The following is a 6,070-nucleotide window of genomic DNA, read 5'->3' as shown; positions in this document are numbered from 1 at the left end:
CATAATTTACCATTTCCTTCTTAATGAACTTAGTTTCGTTCTGCAAGTTTTTAAAAGCTTCCCAATCCCCTATCTTCCCACTAACTTTGGCTTCCTTGTATGCTGGCTCTTTTGTTTTCGCCTTGGCTTTGATTTCATTGTCAGCCACGGCAGTGCTCTTCTTCCATTCCATTCTTTCTTTCTTTAAGTCCAGTATGTGTTGTTTCTATTGTAACTGCACCAGGCATCTATTGTCCTGTAACTCATCCCACTGGCCGTGATTATGCCTCATCTCCTGCCTGTCCTTTCTGTCATCTATGTTGCACACTATCTCTGATTTATTTTAGTTTTCCCCTTCCTCATGCCATCACTCCGGTTCCCATCCCCCTGCCAAATTTGTTTAATTAAATTCCACTGGTTAACGTTTTCTTCCATAGTGATGTTTCATTTTTCTGAACTGGCCTCTGATTTAAGTTTTCTGGTCTGTATTTCTTAGCAGACTTCCATATACTCTCATGGAGTGCTGAATCCTGTTTATTTTTTTTTTATTTCCAAGTACATACTTTAGAAGTGTTATCAGACTGTTGGGCGTTTTTTTAAAGTCTGTATAGCTTTTCCTCCTTCTGTCCTCGGTAGTGTTAATCTGGGGGGGTTTCATTGCAAACAGTGTTTTTTTTTTAATTTGTCATTTCAGTTCCTATTGTTCATTTCTAAAGTTTCCAGATCGGAATGGGACATAGTAAATTTTGCCGAAATAATGCTTAAACAATTGGTGTAGCAGAAGTGTTTATTGCCTTTGATGTATTTGCTATACATTGGAGATCTGCTTGGCAAATGTTCTTAAGCCTTGCAGTAAATTTTGTCATGTTTTCCCTTTATCGCACTACTTTATATTTCACTTGCCAGTTGGCATTCCAGAAACCCGCGTATCAAGATTTCTGATGCAACGTCTTAGCCCAAAACTTTGATTCTCGTCCATAAATACGGCCTGACCTGCTGAGCCCCTCCAGCAGGTTGCGTGTATTGCTCTGGATTCCCAGCATCTGCAGTATCCAGCACATCTCATATGTCCCATGTACTTGTAAGTTTCTATAAAGGATGCGCAGGGACGCGGGAAAGGTTGCATAGCTCTGTTGGTGAAAAAATAAAATCAAATTTTAGCGTTCATTTCAAGAGGACTTGAAGATAAAAGCAAGGACTTAACATTGAGGCTGAATAAAGTACTGGCGAGGTTTCACTTGGAATACTGTAAGCAGTTTTTGCCCCTGATAGACAATAGACAATAGGTGCAGAAGTAGACCATTCGGCCCCTCGAGTCTGCACCGCCATTCTGAGATCATGGCCGATCATTCACTATCAATACCCAGTCCCTGCCTTGTCCCCATGTCCCTTGATTCCCCTATCCATCAGATATCTATCTAGCTCCTTCTTGAAAGGATGGGCTAACATGACGTGAGCTTAACGGAGGTTAACGAAAATGATTCCAGGATTGAATATCTTGTCAAAAGAAGAGAATCTGATGGTTGGCATAATTGGAACCTATCTAATGTCTCGATGGATTGGATGTGGAGAGAATGTTCTATGGTGGGAGAGTCTGGAACCAGAGGACACAGTTTCTGAATAGAGGTGCTTCCTTTTGGAACGAAGATGAGATTACCTAGAGAGTGATGAATCTGCGGAATTCGTTGCCAGAGGTAGTTGTGGAGGCCAGTTGACTACGTTTATTTCAGACAGTGTTTGATAGATTCTCCATTGGTCAGGAGATGAAGGGATATAGAGAGAATGCAAGAGATTGGGGCTGCGAGGAAAATTAGGTCAGCCATGATGAAATGGCGGAGCAGACTCGATGAACCAATAATTGCTCCTGCGTCTTATGGTCTCACGTTTCATGCTCATCTCTTCGTTGTGTTGTATCTTGCTGATTCTACCAGCTCTATTACAACTTTCATGCTTTACTTTGCTCTGCAGTTATCTTGTCCAATGTTCGTGTTTATATCTTTATATATAAATTCTATTAATTAAATTAATTGCTCTGCCTTTGATGATGAAGCAGCAATCGTCCGCCTATGGAGGATTTGTCAGCCTATAAAAACAATTATTATATTTATATTGTTTCTCAGCTCAAGCTGGTAAGACTGGAAGTCCGGGCAGCGCGAAACGGACTCATTTCTCAGTTTGCTAGGAACTTGTCTGCTCATCTCCCCGGGATGCTTTCAATGGAGGGTCATTAGAGGTTAACTTAATCTTCTATAGTGACCATTTCTTCATTTCCCTGGATTGTGCTTTCACTTAAGTTTGTCTGTCGATACTTCTTATTAGTTTTACACATGCCGTCATGGAGTGCGAATCCTGGTTTCGTTATAGAAAATATATCCTCAGGAGATATTTTACTTCACCACGCCCCCTCCCTGTTTCATCAATAAATTACCTTGTACTTCCTCCCCTGCCCCGTACACCTCTTCCTCTGACTTACCATCTATTTCCCCACGAATACCAATAATTAAAGGGCATAGGGGGCAGAAGTGAGCATAGATGCGATTACTGAGGAGAAAATGTGCTTTGGAAGCTGAAATGCCTGAAGGTAGATAAGACTCTTGGACCAGTGTTCAGTAAAAGTTCGCTGAAGTGTTTGTGAAGGGATTAGAGCCATAGAACACTAAAACACAAAAATGCCATTCGGCCAATTTAGTCTGTGCCAACCCCGTAATCGGAAAAGTTCCAGCAATCTCCAGCGGAGCCATATCCCTCCGTACCCCTCGCTTCCATGAATCCATCCAAATCCACTGAAATGCTGAAATCGATACAGCCACTTGCTCTGGCAGCCCATTCCACATTCTAACCGCCTTTGAGTGAAGAAGTGCAGCCTCATGTTTCTCTTACAGAAGGAGTAATGATAATTCAAGAGTTTTTCGATTTTGGAAGATTTCTGGGGGACTAGAAAGTTGGAAATGTCACTCCACTCTTTTAAAAGGAGGGGGGAAGAAGAAAGGACATGATGGAACAGATGATCTGACTCCAGTGGTTGGGAAGACTTTGGATTCCTTTCATATGATTTCTCGGTCTACTTAGAGGCGCATGAGTTTTCCTTTGGGGAAATCTTTCCTGAGAAATTTGTTGGAATTCTTTGAGTAATTAATAAGCAAGATAGAAAAATGAAAGTTAGTGGATGTTGTTTGCATGAATTTTCAGATGATCTTTAGCAAGGTTTTGCACTTGAGGCTGCTTAACAACATCACAGGTCATGTTATTACAGGAAGGCTACTGCAATGGATCAAAGATCGGATTGCTGGCAAAAGCAAAGCGTCAGTACAATGCGAGCCTACACTCTTTGCAGCCGGTAACTAACGGTATGTTGCTGGGGTCAGTATTGTGAATGCCTCTTTTCATGTAAAAATATCAACGATCTGGATGAACGATCAGTTCTGGTTTCTGGACCAATGATCAGAATTTATGGCCTGGTGACCAGCTTTTCAGATGATACAAACGTAAGTGCAGGACAGGTAGCTGAGAGCAAACCAGGAGTCTGCAGAAGGTCTCAGTCAGGTCTGGAGAACAGACAATGAAGTGGCAGATGGAATACAGTGTAGGGACTGCAATCTGCAGTCAGGAACTCAGGTTCCCTCAGTATAATATCGCATGAACATTATTAGCAAAAAAACTCCGCTACAATATAAGTTTCATTTCGTTACAGACAGAAATTCCATCTTGGTACTACAAGTAAAGTACATTTCCACAGTGGCAGAGAAACACACAATCACCCCTCGCCATCCGTAAATCCCGTTCAACCCCTGCATTACTTCCCAACTCTGTAAAACCCTCTGACCCCTACAGCACTCGGCAGCTCAGCAAAACCCTCCAACATCCACCCTGGAGCATTTAACGACAGCTGACCCGAGAACACTGTCCGTGGCAGAAGGAAGGGCTCATAAAACACCCTGCTGACTAAAAGAAACTACTGTACTGACACACCAGATCTCTTAGTTTCCCCCGTGAGTTTGTCTGCTCTTGGATAATCTAATCAGAGCAACTGAATGTGGACACAGGAAGCTTCAGGTGAAGATCTGCTAAACCTGAGACCATTCTCAAACAAATCGCCATTTGTTATGTTAAGGGACTGATTTCTCTACCCACCCCCCCAGCCCCACACCATTTTGTGGACTCTGAACTGATTCTTGCTTTTGGATAATCTAATCAGAGCAACTGAACTTGGACACCGGAAGCTTGAGTTGACGATCTGCTAACCCTGAGACTATTGTCAAACAAGTAGCCTTTTGTTATGAAAAGGCTCTGATTTCTCACCCCCCCCCCCCCCCCACACACACACACCATTCTGTGGACTCTGGACTGATTCTTGCTTTTGGATGATCTAATCAGAGCAACTGAACTTGGACACCGGAAGCTTGAGTTGACGATCTGCTAACCCTGAGACTACTGTCAAACAAGTAGCCTTTTGTTATGAAAAGGCTCTGATTTCTCACCACCCCCACCCCCCACACCATTCTGTGGACTCTGGACTGATTCTTTCTCTTGGATAATCTAATCAGAGCAACTAACTGTGGTGGCAGGTTCAGGTAATGATCTGCTAAACCTGAGGCCATGGACAGTTTAGAGAGATTTGTGCCAACCACATAAAACAGGGAAATAGATAATGCAGACACAGACACCGTGGACGTGCTAACGCAAAAGGATCGATTCCATGCTCCGTAACTTGAAGAACCTGTGAGTGTTTTGAGTTGTAATATAAGATAAATTAAGATGAATTAAATGAAATTTCCGTAGCTTTGTCATTATATCGCTCGATTTCATGTAAACAGATATTATAGGAATTTGGCATCAGGTTAGAGAATGGGTACTTTCTGTGTACTGGGCAAATGCAATAACCTGATAGCTACCACATTACAGACACACTGAAGGGCTCGTCCGGCTATGCTGAGCAGCAGATCCAAGCATCCTAACGCTTTACCGACACAAATGAATGGTTACACGGTTCTGGAATAACAAACCAACGTCTGAAATACCTAAAAATAAATCGAGTTCACTCGATCAACAATGTATTGAATGTGGTGGACCATTGTCACTGATTCCAATCCCAGAATATACCACCGCTGCAAAAGACAGTGACGTGTGCCTTTGACAATTCCTTTCTGTGTGACAGAAACAGAATATTGAACAGCCCAAAGCAGGAATGCATGGAGAGATATTGACACAACAAATGGTCGAATGTTCACCTAGGAATGAAATCACTGCAGGCGAGTACTTTTAGCTCGGTCAGCAAATGATTTTACAGGTGGAAACGCCTTGCAGCAGTCAGTGTGTTCCCCATTTTTCCCCTTGGCCTTTCTCGCAGAATACGGCCGTGTGGCCTAATGGATAAGGCGTCTGACTTCGGTGCTTGAATGATGGAAGTCATCAGAAGATTGCAGGTACGAGTCCTGCCACGGTCGTTTTGACAAACTGTCGGATTCAGTTCACTCCCTGCAGTATGATTATCCGCGTGGGGATTAATCGGAATACTCCACTCCCGGGGAAAACGTAATGCATCGTCTTCGTTCTACGCAACATATAATTTTAAGTGTCTAGTCTGTGTAGTATTTCTGCCGACACATAAACAATTTGCTGGAGCTTCTCAGATCTTCAGGAGGAGCTGCTGCTGGGAAGGCAAAATTAATTTCACATTCAGCTCCGTCTCAGAGCAGATCTTATCGGCAAGAATTCACCACACAGCACTGAGGGTGATTTCTTCTGGTTCCAACCCTCGTCCTCTCGGACACAGCACGCTGGTTATCTGCCTGCTGTGGGATGTCTTCATCACTAATTCCCGAGCAGACATCAACCGCCTCAACATTAGGAATCTTCACTGCTTCTCGAACCTTACCCCCACTGAATTTACTGCCCTCTAATCTTTCAGCACCGGTCCCAAAGTTACCATCCAACCTGCTGACAAAGTGCTGCTGTTTTGGAGTGGCGGACTGACCTCCAACTGGCTGAGACTAGGCGGGAACTTTCACACCTATCATGATGCATACACCTCGAAGAATCCCGACACCGGATCTTCAGAGAACTGCATCCGGCATTATCAGTGACATCATCA

At 43.3% G+C, this 6,070-nt stretch overlaps 1 non-coding gene across 1 annotated transcript; it reads left to right on the top strand.

The window, feature by feature from the left end:
* Positions 1-5,331: 5,331 nt before the first annotated feature.
* trnar-ucg (transfer RNA arginine (anticodon UCG)) lies at positions 5,332-5,423 on the top strand. The gene is given in 2 exon segments: positions 5,332-5,368; positions 5,388-5,423. It is a non-coding gene; the product is annotated as a tRNA-Arg (tRNA).
* The last annotated feature ends 647 nt before the right edge of the window (positions 5,424-6,070 follow it).

The sequence above is a fragment of the Hypanus sabinus genome, unplaced genomic scaffold (genome assembly GCF_030144855.1).
Source record: "Hypanus sabinus isolate sHypSab1 unplaced genomic scaffold, sHypSab1.hap1 scaffold_262, whole genome shotgun sequence".
In the NCBI taxonomy this organism is placed as follows: domain Eukaryota; kingdom Metazoa; phylum Chordata; class Chondrichthyes; order Myliobatiformes; family Dasyatidae; genus Hypanus; species Hypanus sabinus.
The sequence above is the reverse complement of the archived record's forward strand: the minus strand, read 5'-3'. Positions and strand labels throughout refer to the sequence as shown.